Below are 17202 nucleotides of genomic sequence, written 5' to 3'. Positions count from 1 at the left end.
GTTAAAAGACATGTGGGCAGCAACTGAAGAGTCCCAAACCACTCCTGTGCAATCAGGGATTCCTTTCATTTCTTTCTCTTCCTCCCTCTCAAAAAACAACAACATAGAGCCCTAAGAAAGAAAAAAGAACCCTATATGGCTAGAAAGCCATGTGATTTCCATTTTAAAGACCACCCGGATCACAGTCACGCATGCGCAGTTCCATTTCCACCCCAAGCCTGCCATCATGGGGGAAGGCTGGCTGGGGTGGGGGGAGAGAAGGACAACAGAAGTATCAACAGAATATCAACAGAAGTGTAGTGTCCAGATCACGCAAAGTGATGGTATTGCTTTACTCTGCTCTGGTTAGACCTCACCTGGAGTACTGTGTTCAGTTTGGGGCACCGCGATTTAAAAAAGATGTAGACAAGCTGGAATGTGTCCAGAGGAGGGCAACAAAGACGATGAGGGGTCTGGAGACCAAGTCCTATGAGGAAAGGCTGAAGGAGCTGGGTATGTTTAGCCTGCAGAGGAGAAGACAGAGGGGATATGATAACCATCTTCAAGTACTTGAAGGGCTGTCACATAGAGGAGGGTGCCAAGTTGTTTTCTGTTGCCCCAGAACGTCGGACCAGAACCAACCCGTTAAACTTAAATCAAAAGAGTTTCCATCTAGACATTAGGAAGAATGTGGCTCACGAAAGCTCATACACCCTGCCAGAAAAGCTCACACACCCTGTCTTTAAGGTGCTACTGGACTCCTACTCTTTTCTACTGCTAGTGACAGACTATCACGGCTACCCATCGTGATCCATCTCCAAGATGCCAGACATGCAAAAATGACACTGCATCTGCAGCAACCAGGTGGACGTCGGGCCCTGGTTCTTTACCCTGGATCCCACTTGCAAAGATGCAGGGAGAACGAGTGAATTTTGCCCTCCTCTACTGCGAGCTTCTGTGACTTCTGCTGTTCTGACACCTTTAATACTCTTCATCCCAAACTACCTGTTTGTAGTTCAGAGGCGGCTCACTTGCAGATAGCAGAAGACGAAAGTGATAAACATATTCAATCAGCCCCTATTCCGCAATAAAATGAGCATATTGGCAAGAGGGCAACATCAGAAATCTTGCTCGAGTTTCTCATGTTCCACAGTTTGAAGGGCTTTATAATTAAAAATTTTATCGCTACGACAGCCAACGCAGCACAGGTTTGCCTCACCATTTAGACATACGTGCCAGCCACATATGCAAAGCTATGAGGCTCCAGAGGGCTGTTTCCAGGAATAACTCCTGGAAGGTACTCTGATCAGCTGCCAAGTGGCCAAGAGGGCAGGGTCCAGGCATGCTGGAACAGAGTCGGGGACACAACCTCAGCACAAGCGCATACGGACATGCCTGGGAGCAGCGCTCGCTGGATCCCCGGCACACCCAGTGGTTCCCACTGCGACTCTGGTGCAGCAGAAAAGAATTCCACTCACTTTGGTGCCCAACTGCTTGCCGAAGATAAACTCCTCAGAGGCACAAGAGGGACCCAAGCCCCCGCTTCAGCTTTCCGGGACTGTTCACCCACCAAGATTTAGATGGCCGTCTTCTCTAACCCAGGTCTCCTCGTACGCATGATCTAAGCCTGATTTTAATCTTACACTACCAACTACAGCTTTCTAAGCCTGGTGGAAGAAACCAGATCAAAAGCTCAGGCAGGCCCCGCTGGCCTCTCCCAGGCTGCAGAAAAGGCGCGGGGGGCGGGGGGCGGGGGGGGGCCTGCCTGCGCTAAGGCAGGCCTTGCTGGCCTCTCCCAGGCCGCAGAGAAGGCGTGCTGGATGGCGGCGGCGGTAAGTTCCCCCTCTCTCCCCCCTCCCCTCGCCTACCGTATTGACCCGCGTATAAGCCGAGTTGGCTTTTTTCAGCCCTTTTTTTGGGCTGAAAAACTCGGCTTATACGCGAGTATATACGGTATCCATCCAGTACTTCTCTACCTGCAATTTAAACCCATCTTCTGCTGCCATCAGGAACAGTTCCCTGCCCTCCTCTAAGTGACAGCCCTTCAAAGACTTCAAGAGAGCAATCCTGTCCCCCCATCAACCTCCTCTTCTCCGGACTGAACATTCCCAAGTCCCTCAGCCTTTCCTCATAGGGCTTGGTCTCCAGGCCCCTGATCATCCTCGTCGCTCTCCTCTGCACCCGCTCCATTCTGTCCACATCCTTTTTGAAGTGGGGCCTCCAGAACTGCACACAATACTCCAGGTGTGGCCTGACCAATGCTGTGTACAGTGGAACTATGACATCTTGCGATTTAGCTGTTATGCCTCTGTTGATGCACCCCAAGAGAGCATTAGCTTTTTTAATCACTGGATTATAAACAGCTGCACCATCCAAAAGCCAGTTGGGGATACAGGAAGGACTAGAGCCTTTTGTCCTGCAGATCTTCCATGACTTCTATTGTTTTGACAGCCTTAATACATTTTATTCCAATAAGCTGTTTGTAGTTCAGAGTCCCACTGCAAGTGTTCCCAAAGGGACAATCCCTTCCGGGACTTCCTCAGAGCACATCACCTCAAAGCCCAGTGACCAGTTGTCTCGGTCTGCACTTTGCTCATTCCCAAGAGAACATCAACAAAACAAGCTAGCTGTGCCAAAAGGGGCAGGCAGCTTCAAAGCCTTAGGGATGTGTGAGCAGAATAAATTAGTCTGTATGAACTTCTAGGGGAAAAAACTGACTGCATACAAACTGTGCAAAGAGAAAATACCCAACAAGCATATCCTTGAAACTAACACCACTGCCACCTCTTCAGTAGGTGGCAGGTGACTCTAAATGTACAAAGGCAAAAATTATTTCCATTTGAGAAGTTATCGGGCCCAGATTTCAAAGAGACAGGATTCCAAGCAGTTGGGGGAGGGTAAGTGTGTGAGAATAATGCCCTTCCATCTGCTCTTCTTGACGGAAGGTATGCCAGCCTCCCTTACGAATTCCGCCTCTGTCCATGCCAATCTGGAATGGTGGAAACTGTTGAAAATGTGCTATTACACTGCCCATTTTATCAAGACATACGCAAAATGCTCATTGATCCAATTTTGACTAGCTTCCCAGATAGAGACAGAATTCGCTATACCACTCTATTATTAGAAGATTCTGTTAAAGATATTACCTATCAGGTTGCGAGATTCTGTGCTAGGGCATGTGCAATAAGGCAGAAGAAGCTGCTAAAATGATTTTTATGTTAAATAGACTATTTTACCAAATATCAGACATTCTGTTTTAATTATTATGATATCTCTTTTTGTATAAACTGGTCTTTGACTGTAATAAATAAATTATGATGATGAGAATAAGAATTTTTAAAAAACGTATGTCCTACTTTTCCTTTGAGAAGGAACAGGAACCCCTTGGCGATATGATCAGCTGAACTCAAAGCCTGGCAACAGTGTCCAGGCCTTAAAAGCTGCCTTCTGTTTCCCCCAGCCTTAATTCCACCTTGCGTGGGCAGAATGGCTAGCCAACACTGTCGTGGGCTAATCTTGTGAAATGTGAACAAGCATGCCAACGCCCAGGATTTTTACCTGCTCCATTCTTAGGAGGTGCCCCTCTCCCAAAAAGATGCCCCAGGCACTTCAAAGTCTTGAAGGAAGGCAGCGCAGTGTTCCTTGACTGCAGCACTTCACAGGCCAGGGTTGTTTTATAGGTATGTGCCCCTTACCAGCACATGAATTTCACCCGCCAAAATACCGGTGTGTTTCGTATGCCAGTAATGCAGTTCTTCCCCCATAGCAAGGCCCTGAAATATGGTGACCCAGCACTTCACAAAGAACTGCAGGGGGGACAGATAAAGCAAGGAAATCCAGGCAGGCCCTCACGTGGGAACCGCTGAATCAAGGCCACGTGGAAGTTTCCAGCCACTCTTCTTTTCCAACCATTTCGCAATGGCATTGCTTATGCTTCATTTTTTTATGCCAAAGGGGAGGGGAATTAAGTAATTGAGTTCTAAATTGTTTTCACAGAACATTCTGTAAGCCTTGGGGGTGGGGAGAATGAAATTTAACAGAGCAATAGAAGAAAGCAGCAGACATGCCAAAAAGCAGAAGTACGTAAGAGCTAAGAGCAACCAGCAGTCCCAGATGACGGAAGCTGAGCTCACAGAACAGCCCCTCGTTTCTGTGGCAAACAAACTGTGTCTGGACTGAACCATGTGGAAAATCATCTGAACAGAGACTCTTATCTACATATTACAAAACCATCCAAACATGGAAAACTAAGGCCCAGTTTAACTTGGTGCTGGTGGGCAGGAACCATGCACCCAAGCAACACTGCGCATGCCCAGACGTCTTGTTTAAACTGGGCCGCTCCATATGCAGCAGTTGCACCCCAATGGAAAGCATGCCCAGGCTAGGGGCCTTTGGGCACGGGAGCATTGCACGCATAGTGGCTGAGGGGCTGGCTTCGACAAGACTCTGGGGGTACGTGCAACATTGCCTTGGGAAGCTCTTGTCCGCCATTGAAATCATGCTCCAATGTCAGAGAGAAGAGTTCCAGGCTCTCTCTTTAAAATGCCGATTCTGTCTGGGCAGAGATTTTTATATTTGGTCTGTTAATCCATCCCCTCTCACCAGACACACAGACTGTAGTAGTACAGTTATACCTCCTTTGTTCTATTATGTGAATTAGCCTCAAATCTCTCCTACATGGCTGTGTAGGAATTTGTACATGAACCCCCTCCGAAATAAGACTAAGCAAATAAAGTTCAGGTTTCTCAGTGATAGTAGACTACCAAATGGCACACCACAAGGAATTAAAGACCCAAATAAGCTCATCACGTGACCCAGATTTGAGGTAGAAGAGTCATAACCACTTTTCCTCCAGTGGTCAAACAGTTGTGCAAACAACCATTAGTTAGCACATAACCTTATTTCCTTAGCCACAACCTGGGAATAAAGCCCCATGTGATGAGAAGTCTCCAAATGACTGCAGTCGTTAGCATTTCCAAAAGTTGCTGCAGTCAACTCCTGATGGCACCCCTGTCCAACCTTCAGTGCCGCACTAACTCTTCCTTCTCTCCAGTGGAGAGCAGTGGTTGACCAGAACCTGCTTCTCCTGCAGGCTTCTTTGGAAGGGCCTGGGGAAGGTGGAGATGGACCAGGCTTTTTGGGAAATGCGGGTTGGTCTACTTGGCCTAAAATCTCACACCGATTGAACTGAGGCTTGGAAGAGTGACGGAATAATCGGACCCTCCTTGGGCCTCTTGTCCTCCTTCCTCAAGGCTGAGGGAAGGGCCTTTTCTGTGCCACCATCTTCAGAGGCAATCAATCTCTGAATCCCAATGCCAGGAGGCAACCTCAGGGGAGGGCTTGGAATCTATGCCCTGTTGTTGGACATCCAGAGGAACTGGTTGGCTGCTGTGTTAGGCAGGCCGGTGGACTAGACAGGCCACTGGTCTGATCCAGCAGGGCTCTTCTTATGCCTGAGCTGTCAACAAGAACCTCCTTAAGGCACTCCCCAGAGAGGTTTGCTTTGGATGCATCACCTACGTGCCATCGCTTGAGCCATTAGACTGCACTGAATGAAGATGGATACAGCCTTTGTCCTGGCACAGAATGGAAGAGACTCAAGGCTGGAATCTGCTACGAAAGAAGCCATTCATGCCAGCTTCAGTTAGCCCTTCTTCTAAAATGCTTACCGCCTGGGCTGAAAACCTCTGCTCACAGGTCCCTCCTTGCCACATGGGAGAAGACTGAAGTTGCTGGAAAGGCTCAGATTTTTGGTGCCTTTTATGTTTTGCATCAGGACAGTTTGTTTTTCTCATCCTCTGGAACTTTAAAGCATCTCTCCCCATCCCTTGGGAGCACTGCATGGTGTCTGTAGCACTCCACAATATCCTTAGGGAGCATGTGACATTTGCCATTTGGGTACCCCGTGGGAGAGGGCCAGAGAATCTGATGCTGCCCCTTTAATCTGGGATCCCCAAGAGAGATTCCTGCAGGTCGCCTGTCCCCTTCCTGAAAGGAGAAGGCAACTGGCACGGAAGAAGAGCCTGCTCTCCTTGCAGGAGACACCCCTTGTAGAGCCCAGGAAGTCTGGCAGTTGGTTATCCCCATCCTGTGAGCCAAAGGCACCTAGCTTGCTTGCCTAGAGACCAACCAATTTTAAGTGCAATATCCACACGCCCTTGTGCATCAACACACACGCACACTTTCCAGATCCAGTTAATCTATTGTTGCCACGTGCTCGGTGGACTATTTCTCAGCAGCCCAAATGTCTCCCTTCACCATATTATCCAATCCGTTGTCATTTAAAATATATTAAAGGCTGCAAATATAGCAATCAGTTCGGGGGGGGGGGGGAGGAGATGAATAATTCATGACTGCCAAAAATAAGGTACAAAAAACACTGATGTTCCCAATCATCACTCATCTGCTCAGTATCCTCCCACCCCGGGTACTAAACTCAGGGCAATCAAAGTCTGCAATACAGTCCTTGTGAAAGCAAAATGATTTTCAGAAGTTCCTTTACAGCAACGTGCAACACCATACATCATTTTTTAAAAAGGGATGTGCCAAAACAGAAGCCGATGAATAAGAGTGCTTTCCCTCTGTGGGATTCAATCTCACCTGCTTCTCAATATGTATAATGCCAGAATATTAATGCTCGCTAGGCTGTCATTAGTCTTCCTGCCGTTTAATTTCATTTTATCCATGCAATTCACATCTGCAAACACTTCTATGCTTAAAAAATGCCAACGTTCCAACCGAGAACTGAAAACTTGCAAAGGCTCCATAATCAGAATGCCAAAGTGCCCCTGATGTGTATGTTTAAAAACACAGCTGAAAAAGTGTTGCCCTGTAAAGTGCAAACATATTTACCATTTTTAAAAAACTTGCAGGTTAATTTAAAAAAATCTACCAATAGCCAGGTCTGATCAGTTTTGGCCATCTGATAAATCTAGTTCCCCTGAGCTTCAGAAGCAAAATAGTAACAAGCACTGAGAGAAAAAATTCCAGAAATGGCTTGAGCAGTAGGAAACCACAAGGTTTTGTAAGCAGTTTTGCAAGAAATCATGTTCTTTTCTGTCTGTTTTAGTCAAGCTCTAAAGGGAACTGTGTCACACTTTTCCTTACTTAAAAATTAAAAAGGAGGAACATTTTAAAATTGAAAATGTTGGCGGCAGTTGCCTAGAATCTCGCAGAGTACTCATTCTGAATACCAAATTAAGCAAAAAAAAAACACCCAAAAAAAACCATTCCTTCATTCCTGGTTGTAGTGATACTTAAAAAAAAAAAGGATGATAAATTGAAAGTTATAGTTCAATAGGAAATAAGAATGAAGAGTATGTCAATCTTAGTCTTCTACCAAAGCTGCATTTCTATTAAACTGTCAATGTGCGAGGGAACTGAACTGACACGTCAAACACACCAGTCTTGCTTTATGTTGGCTTCCCAGACGATTTAGAATGCTCTTTCCCACAGAGTTAAACAGAGATCTCAAACATTAAGGCATTGCCAAACCAGGTTGCTTTTACAGAAAATGACCCTCCCAAAGGTTTGGCAGCGTCTAAAACCCTCAAATTATTTCCATGCAACAATCGTCCGAAATCATCAATGTTCCACGTGATGAAATAACAAGCCCTGGTTACAGTTAAAAAACTGAACAAGTATATTCATGCCTTGCTCAAGAATGGTTCCAAGACAGAGAGAGAAATAACCCACAGGATAATTGCATGCTGCAGGGTACTAGGAACTGCTGCTTACCTTGATCTTGGGTTTCATCACTTAGCACTTTGAACCAAGACAGCTCTCAAAAAGAACAGCAAGATTCGATTCCAGTAGCACCTTGGAGACTCAGGGAGCTTTGACTCTTGAAAACTTATACCCCAAAAAACCTGATTGGCCTCAAAGGTGCTACTGGCCTCGAATTTAGCTGTTCTACTGCAGACCAACAAAGCTACCCGCTAAAACAGTGGTTCCCAACCTTTTTCGAGTCGCGACCCCCTTTTACAATTGTCAAGTAACCTGCGACCCAAGCCACGTTTGTCATCCTCAACATTTACCGGTAGTCTGTTCCTTGCCAAGAGGTCATAGAATCAGCATTGCTGACAGATGGCCATCTAGCCTCTGCTTTAAAACCTCCAGCAGTTTTTATTTATCGAATGAGCATGTGTGTACAGACTCAGTATATACATTTCTCCTGCGTGTTTAAAAATACACCATACACACATTCCCAGCCAGCGCCAGCCAGATGCCTACCCAGACAGTGGGCGGGGACTGTCGCGCGGAGGGCTCGGCCGGGCGCGCGCTTCTGGCGGGTTCGTGCCCGTGCGCCACTACGATTGCTGCTGCCGCAGCCGTCTCAGTCGCGGTAACTTTTTTCCCTCCTCCTCCTCCTCTGTCTCTGCAGTGAGGTCACGGGTGGGCGGTGCATCAGCAGCAGCTTGTGCTTGCTCCAGCACCGGGGACAGCCGGAGCACCAGACTGGGGGGGGGGGATGCACGGTAGGTGGGGGGGAAGGACGTTTCCCGTAGACAACTCGCAAAACGGGGGTGGGGGGCGGGGAGAGGCAGGCGAAAATAACATGGCAACCCCCCAGAAAACACAGGTTGGGAACCACTGCAACAACTCTTCCAAAGAAGGTTTTTCTTTTTCAATCATGCCCCACCCCCCGCAATGAGCCTGCTTATTGAGGAAACAGGAAGATTACATTTCAGATAAAATGGACTCTCAGCTACCAGAGGCGGAGGTGAAACCATCACGTATCTATAACCCAAAGTGTAATCAGGCACGTTCAGACCCCAAGAGAAGCAGTCCTCCTTTCCTCACTTCTCTGGGCCAGTTACCAGCACACCTTCCACATAAACCAGGCTAAGGTCCTGCGCAGCTGGGAAGTCCTGAAAATGGAACAATTGTTAACTATTTCAAGGACAAAAACCCACTGCATGCGTTCAAACCCCGACCTTTTCCTGTCTGGCGGCAACAGACGTTCAGATACCGATCTGATTGAGACTTACCTTAAGTCAAAAGGAGGCCTCTAAACGCTAATGCATCTCACAATCCAAGCTCAACTTCAAACAACCACCTGGAGGATAAAAATAAAGATAATTAAGACCCCTCGAGTCGTGTTCTGCTGCGTGCAACAGCTCCTGCTCCGAAAGGCAGCCCTGCCGATAAATTTAAAGACTTGACACAGAGACTCAAAAAAGGATCGAGAGAACATCAATGTCATTTCCTCCAGGCGTCTGCAAGAGTTTAATCTGCTTGGCCCGCCACAATCCTACCTAATTGAAGAGTTAATCCCGACAGCTGCCCGGCGGTGTCATAAGAGGCACGGGTTTCATTAAACATTTGGGAAGAAGCTGAAGTCAAATCCACCCCCGCATTTATGGGATTCCTGCTTTAAGCAAACCACTACAGAGTTCCACTTGAGAGCCTCTGCCCTAGACAAGGAGATTTAAAAGAGCAAAGCACCAAACAACCACACTGCCAGGATGTCCCGGCATTCGCTCGTCTCTTCTAATTTCCTCAGCTTTCTAGATCTGGAGTAGCCTGCAAGTTTTACTTTGTGGTGGGTTCGGGTTTGGTTGTTTTTTTAATCAGGTCCCAAGAGACATTCTTCCTCTACCTATAAAGGCGCCAGGTAAGATTTTCCTCCACATGCATATTTCTCATGAAGGCCAGACATAGGGTTGTGTGTGTGTGTGGACTGTTTGGTACGTCAGTATCACTGTGAAAAGAGGCTTGTACAATGCTTGGATGCAACAGTGAGACACAGATAAACAGCAAGAAAGATTCAGAACAGCAGACAGCTACAAAACAAGCTTTTAATCTCAAAATAGTTAATCATCATCATTTTGGCACTTACTGATTATGAAACAGAAAAAATGGAGGAGGAAGCTGCATACCTTCCTATTCTGAATTATATTTGGGTTGTTTTTATACTTGAGACCTGCTAGAGCTTTGCACAGTGGCACTTATTAGGCACTTCAATTCCAACACACACACAAAATTAACAAAAACCTCTTCTATTAAAACGCCCACCAAAAAGTCTTTTTTTAAAGGAGGGTAGTGTCTTTGAAAGGATTTTCCAACAAGAATTTCCAGCCTTCTTCCACCCTGCCCACCCTCTCCAGGAGGCCAGATTACTCTGCAGAATTCTTCAATCTGCACGCAGAGAATTTCTCATTTTGACTAAATGCGTCTTGTATTTACAACAAGATTCAGATTTCTTTAAAAGGGTCATTAAATATGATGCCTAATAGGACCCAGGTCTACCATTCTCCAATATCCCTCTTGTTAGGGGCTCAATTTAATAAACAAAGGCAGCTTTAATAATTCAGAACTTACGCTGCAAAAGAGGCGACAGGCCTGTCAGAATCCTTCTGCAAGACAGTCAGTGAATTTCTTCAGCCTCTGAGCCTTTGCACAGATTTAAGTCTGTGCCTCGCTTTTTGAATACTGATAAGTGAAGTTCTCTTTTCTCCTCTTTAAAGGATTAAACATACCCACACAGGCATCTTTATTAGTGAATCACACACCATTAAGTTGTCAGGTTTTCTTCCACAGCTCTTAAAGATACAGTTATAAAAAAGCTGCCTTTTCACAGCATTTTCTTTTAATTCGGGGAAGGGAAGGAGACAAAGAACCAACACTCCGTTTTTCCCCAGCAGTCATCCAGCTTGAAGGGGAGGAAGAGGAGAGGAAGCGAGCCAGATTTCAGCAACTACTCACATACTGTAATATTATTAACATTTCCCAACAATTCTCAAACACAACGGATATTTTTAAATAGATACAACCCCTTACAAAAACGTTTATTCATGCTCCTGTACCTTCAAGAATCCCTAATTTCCAGCAGTTCCAAAGCTTATCTGAGACCGTCACTTACAAGATCAGTCCCAAGATCAACCTTCCACCAGAAGCTCCTGCATTCTGCAGAGTTATACAAATACAAGCCTCGGTATCTCACGGGGTTGGAGTTAACACACTCCTCTCCCTGCCGTCTCCATCTCTTTGCAGAAGACGACCAATCAGTTCCAGGGACCGGATTTAGTGATCAGGAGAATCAGCAGCACATGCCAGAGTGATGAGCCAGCCCCTCGACCACAGCTCTCCTAGGCTCCAAGTCGCTGGATTCAGTTTCAGACAAAGAGGCCACCAAGGCAGAAGGGCGCATCTGCCACTTTCCCAGGAAAACGACAGGTAGAAGTCACTACATGGTGATTGTTTAGGACTGAAGAAAAAGGCCTCCATGGAAGGCTCGAGGAGCTTTAGAGACTGGTGTAGTAAGCGGCAGCCTCCAGGCCCTACAAAGGTCTGCTCCTTAGACATTTTACTTTATGAGCACGGAAGGGGTTATTTCTCAAGTAGACGGCTACTACTTATGGTCTTCCCTAATAGGTCTTAACAGAAGGACAATGGGCCTTCAAAGTTATTATCAGCTGCCTTAAATCAAATATTTGCCCATCCATCAACATTTCAGACAGGAACAGAAAAACAATTTGAATTCCTACTAAGCAGCCTCCCCCTAGCCCCGAACAACACAACCACTCGCCCTCTTTTCCCTTCCCACGCCACCTCCCCACACCCCAATTCCTCTGTGCCAAGCTTCATTCTCCCTATTCCATTTTCACCCCACTGGGAGAAGGAAGCGGAGATTTTCTCCGTCCTAATCCAATTATGACACCGATTTTAGATGAGGTTCAATTCACATCATGATGCACAAACTCTTAATGCCAAGGGTAACCCGGTCTCTGGCATTTTAACTGGGAGGCAAAAACTTTATTGGAAAAGGTTTCAGGTCTGCGAGATGGAGCTGGGGCACGATCCCCCAGAAACAGCTCAGGCACACACACACGGATCATTTCAGAGGAGCAAGCCCAGGACAACGATTTTCAGTGTGTGATGTAGGGCTGTATAACAGGTCACAGCATCAATGACGTCAGAAGACTACAGACTTTAGCTTATGTTGAATCATATGGATGTTAACACCTGCTTGTCTTTTATCAACTCAAGTTCAGTGCCAAACCCAGTCTGCATGGACAGGACCCAATTAGTTCATCCACATCAAGGTGGCTTTCATACTCATGAGTAAAACCTACTAAAAGAGAAGCTAGTCACAAACTGCCTGGATAGTAACCTATCCAAGATGGCTCCCCTACCAGAAGGGTATTCCATTTCTTTCCTTGATCTTGTAGGGCCTGGGTTTCATGTATGTCTCAACCAGTCCCTCTACATTCTTCTTATTAAAAACAGGAACCCCAGGACATAGTCCAAAGAATTCCTGTCTCAACAATGCAGACCCAAAGCAGGCCACTGAATCTATATGGAAGAGTTATCATGATACTCAACTAATGAATTTACTAAAAGGTAACCTTATGACCAAGCAGAAAGTAATGAGCTTCAGATGTGACCAGGGCAAAACTGTGTGTGCGTGTGTGTGCGCACGCTGTCAAGTCACAGCTGATTTATGGTGACCCCACAGGGTTTTCACACTCGGAGATGGTTTGCCATTGCCTGCCTCTTCAGCAAGCTCCAATGTTCAGACAGTAAACAAGCAAAACTAGCAAGCTCCAATGAACCTCAACACTTTCTGCCAAAAGGTCACCTGAACTAACCTGACCCAATCAGGTCCAGGTAGGACACTCAGCCAAGTCAAGGCCTGGATACACGAGGAAATCCAACAGCTTCCCAGGTCTCCAACGCTAATGGGTGGCCAAGCTTGTCTGCTATTAAACTAGAAGGTCTCCAGCTTGGGGAGGGGGAGAGCAGACTAGTCCTGCAGCAATTTGAAAGGAGCAGAAGGTCTCCCTGAAGCCCGTTGCCCTGGAGACACCCCGGAATCCATTCCAGGAGAGGACGGCGGCCAGGAAGCCCAGCTTATGCTGCCTTTTGAGGCAAATGTCACTTCCCTTGTAGCTGTGTGGTGCTGTTTTTTTCCTCTCTGAATGGATTCCTTTTGCAGGAAAGCACCGGCTTGACCAGAAGCAGGAGGTCCACTTCTCACTGCCTGCCTAGCTGCTTTTCTCCCCGTGGGCAAAAAAGAGAAGAGAGGAAAGAGTCCCCAGAGCCCTCTGCTCACCACCAGTCCCCTGCACAACATGCACTAATTCACAGCTCTAGCTGGCATGCAGAAGGAAAAGCCAGGGCTGGGGCAACCCCTGCAGTAGGACCCCAGGCCTCTGAGCGGGAGGGGGGGAGGGAGGGAGGGGGGAGGAGCCTGCAGGAAGTGGCCCCAAAGTCAGCTGAAGCAGGGCAAGGAGCTGGTGCAGATCCGAGCACCTTTTTGCTTGTGGCTGCCCCAGAAAGGTTTTACGGCGCGCCTCCCACTTCAGGGAGGAGTTCCAAGAAGTGCTGGAAACTGGAGATCAATACTAAAGACTGCCCATTAATCAGTACAACAACAACAAAATTACGGCTCTTTCCAGAAATCCACTTTCCCTGAACAGACCGTCTCCAGCTCCATTCTTCTCCCCAGCATGAATCTGATGAAGGGGAAATGACTTTTAATCAAGTTTTTTTATTTTGTTTTTTTAAAAGGTGGGACACGGACATGCCTGCTACTCAACCAAAAAAACACTATATGCCACTAGCCATTTCATCTTACAACTGACCTTTAAAAAAAAGATGTGTATTTAATACAGTGTATACAGTTCTAGAAATAGCACTTTGATTTTTCAAACACTTCAGTTGCTAGCAAAAAACATGAATTAATTAGCACCCTAATTCAAAAGTCATAAATTTTAAACATGGCATTGAGGTTATATTTCTGTTTGCTTCTACCTCCCATCACAAGCCAGAGACAAAAAAAAAATTCTAACAGGAAAAGAATCTTGAATTTCCAATTCTTCATTTAAAATAACCAAACAATGTCATATAGCTATTGCTCCTGACAAACAATTAGTGTTTTAAGTTATTTTGAAACGGCTCAATGGCGAGAGAGAAACCAAAGCATTAATACCGCCCACAAGATATGTATTCCGGATCTCTTCCTTTGAATTCCATTTAGTGAAATACCTGGAGCATCCCCATCCAGGCAACGGTCTAAGCCAGATTTGCATCAGGCCTTCCAAGCAGACCCTGGGAATTCGGAGACAACAGCCATGGAAATGTGGAGGTCCACAAAAGAAAATAGAAACATCCAGGAAAAAAACCAGTGGAAAAAGTGGAGATTTTTGGACAGCACCTGAAAAAAATATCCTATGATACTTCTGGAATAAGTGAAATGCTTTAAGACCAAGTTTTACTCAAACTATGTAGTGTGGAGTTTTTTTGTTTTTTAAATACAAGCCAGTCTATAGCATTAGATAACCCCGTTTATTTTCCGGGGCCTTCACATTTCAAAACACACGGCTCTCCTTTCCTCAGTTTTATCTTTACAATAACCCTCTAAATAGAGATGTGCAGAACCTGTTCCTGAAGACCGATCCAAATATTATAATAAAACAAGCTGACGAGCCATTGTCATAATGGACAAAGCAAAACACACACAAGAAGCTGAACGACAACTCTCAAGCCCCGTTTCTACAGGCCGTGAGCCACAGACCTCACGGTGCTGCTGGACTCTTGCTCTTTTCTACTGCTACAGACAGACACAGCTACCCAGCGAGATCTTTTCCTGTTTGATAACATTTTTTCAGGTTATTTATTTATTTATTTAGACTTATATCCCGCTCTCTATCCCAGCCAAGGCCGGGCTCAGAGCAGCTAGCATCCATTAAAACCACACAATCAATACAATACAAAAATAGATTAGAATTTAAAACCATTGCATCTCAACATTAAAATCCAATTGACACCCAGAAAAGCTGGAAAGTTCTGGAGAACACAACAAACATCCCCCCACTCTTTGTAAGAGCATGTTTTATTCACTTAAAATGCATTGTATGAAAATTATTCCGTGAGATAATTCCTATATGCAAGGACCTGCCTATTGTTTAATTTTGAAAATGATTAATATGCCACAATGTGCTCATTGATGATAAATTAAAGAGTATTTTCTATATTATGTCTAGCTTGATATCCAAATATGCTGACAGTCACTATTGTGACTGTATGAGACGGTTTCTCTCAAAAAGACTCTTGTTTATAACAAAATTTGTTTCCCCCATATCAACTTCTACCTCTCAGAGGGCAAAACTCAAGATACATACGCCAAGGTAACACGGGGTGCAGGAGTTTGCAGCTCTCGAGTACTGGATACAGCTGCAATTTTAATCCATGAAAACGAAGGCATCTATACTCAAATACCAAAAATATGTAAACTTTAGTTTACACCATTCATTGGCAACAGATGAATTAGTTTGTTAGCCAGTTGTTTTCTCTACTGTCTCCAGTATTCAGTTAAATGGAGCTTCCTAAAATTAATAATGAAATTATAAGAAATTGGAGAGAGGTTAAACTGGAGTTAGAGGTTAGCTTTTTGTTGCAGGGATGATATTTATTTATACACAACACTTGCTACCGTATTAATGAAATTACAATAAACTGGGCAAAGAGATTAGGATGAGATCATGGTAAGAATAATTAGAAAATGTGGTCATTAAGAAATGAAACTGTGAAGGCTGAAACGGAGTCTGGCCTAAATATGGGGGCTGGCTCAGAGCCAAGGAATACTTATCTGTCAAGGACTGGTCTCTATTTGAGATCCTGGTCAGAGATTGAGCCTTAGGACCTTGAGCATACAAAATTTATATTGCCATCCAACTAAACATGAACCCAAAACTCAAATTTGTGCCACATGTTATAAATTACTGTTCCTTATTGCATGAGGGGGGGGGGGGAAACCTAGTCTCCTTCCACAATGCTAGAACTCAAGGTCATCTATAATACAGAGAGACTTCCACAATACATGATCAACTTCCAACATCTGCTGTCACAAGACGTGCTGATGGCCATGGGCACAGATGGCTTTAAAAGGGAGCAACTAGATTTGAGAAAACATTCCTTTGAAATGTGGTGTTGGAGGAGAGTGTTACAGATACCGTGGACTGCCAAAAAAACAAATCAGTGGGTTATAGATCAAATCAAGACTGAACTGACCTTAGAACTGACCTAAAATGACTAAACTGAGGCTGTCGTACTTTGTTCACATTAAGAGAAGACAAGAGTCACTGGAAAAGACAATCAGGCTAGGAAAAGTTGAAGGAAGCAGGAAAAGAAGACCCAACAAGAGATGGATTGACTCAACAAAGGAAGCCACAGCCCTCAATTTGCAAGACCTGGGCAAGGCTGTCAAAGATAGGACATTTGGAGGACATTGATTCATAGGGTCGCCATGAATCTGAAGCAACTTGACGACACTTAACACACAGAGATCCATGTCCAGAAGCATCTTGAAGACCAACAAGATTTTGGGGGTATGAGCTTCAGAGAGTCAAAGCTCCTTCGTCAGATACAACTCTTCAAAGCTCATATCCCAAAAATCATGTTTGTCCCCAAGGTGCTACTGGACTTGAATCTGTTCTACTGCAGACCAACATGCCAGGCCTGTCAACGACTACTAGCTATCTGTAGGCCATATGCTAATACCCACCTATTAGCTGCTAGAAGGCCGTTGCCTTCCTCCCTTTCTGTGGCATCTGTTGGGATGATGTGTGAGAAGGAGCTATACAGCAGGGCTTGTATAGACTCTCACAGAAAATCAAGATTGGACCTGTAATATCCAGGAACAAACTCCCAAGCAAAACTGTTTGGTTTTAATTAGTGTTTTAACCCAGGCAACCTACTATTGGTGTAAGTTCTGCTAATGGGCCATGGGTTGTATTATTTTGCTGGTTATAAATTGAACAAACAGCAACACACGGCATCAAGAAATCTTGCACTGCATTCCTTCTGGGTTTCACCTTTGCCAAGCCCGAGTTAGACGCTGCCGTTCCTCCTGTGGCTTTGCCTTGGGTGATTAAAACTGCCAATATTAGGTAAGTAGTTCAGCAGGCTACTGCTTCTTTAATTACTTGCAATCCAAAGCAACGCACCATTAGCAGAACAGCAGGGCTCCTGCTGAAGTCAAGGAGTTGGTATCTTCCGAACTTCATAGAAGTCCAGCACATTCAGGTCTTTTAAAACTGCACAGACAGCAAGAAAAGAGAGTTTACAGATGCAGCCTGAGCATATTCCCTCCCAGAAGCCACAAAGCCCTTCTTGAAAGTCTCCAACAAAGCACTGTGCATCAACAGCTTGATATGAATATACCTTGAGCCAGTACTATAATTCTGCCTAGCTATCTCTCGGTCTAGTAGTACTGCC

The 17202-nt window shown here is 45.3% G+C and overlaps 1 protein-coding gene across 1 annotated transcript in view; it reads right to left on the bottom strand.

Annotated features, from left to right (window-relative positions):
• Positions 1-9040, bottom strand: part of GLCE (glucuronic acid epimerase) — a 37011-nt gene extending 27971 nt beyond the window's left edge. Inside the window, exon 1 of the mRNA XM_056865849.1 lies at positions 8970-9040. The gene's annotated coding sequence lies outside the window, so the exon portion shown is untranslated. The remainder of the gene's footprint in view (positions 1-8969) is intronic.
• Between the last annotated feature and the right edge of the window lie 8162 nt (positions 9041-17202).

This window comes from Euleptes europaea, chromosome 20 (genome assembly GCF_029931775.1).
Source record: "Euleptes europaea isolate rEulEur1 chromosome 20, rEulEur1.hap1, whole genome shotgun sequence".
Classification (NCBI taxonomy): domain Eukaryota; kingdom Metazoa; phylum Chordata; class Lepidosauria; order Squamata; family Sphaerodactylidae; genus Euleptes; species Euleptes europaea.
The sequence above is the reverse complement of the archived record's forward strand: the minus strand, read 5'-3'. Positions and strand labels throughout refer to the sequence as shown.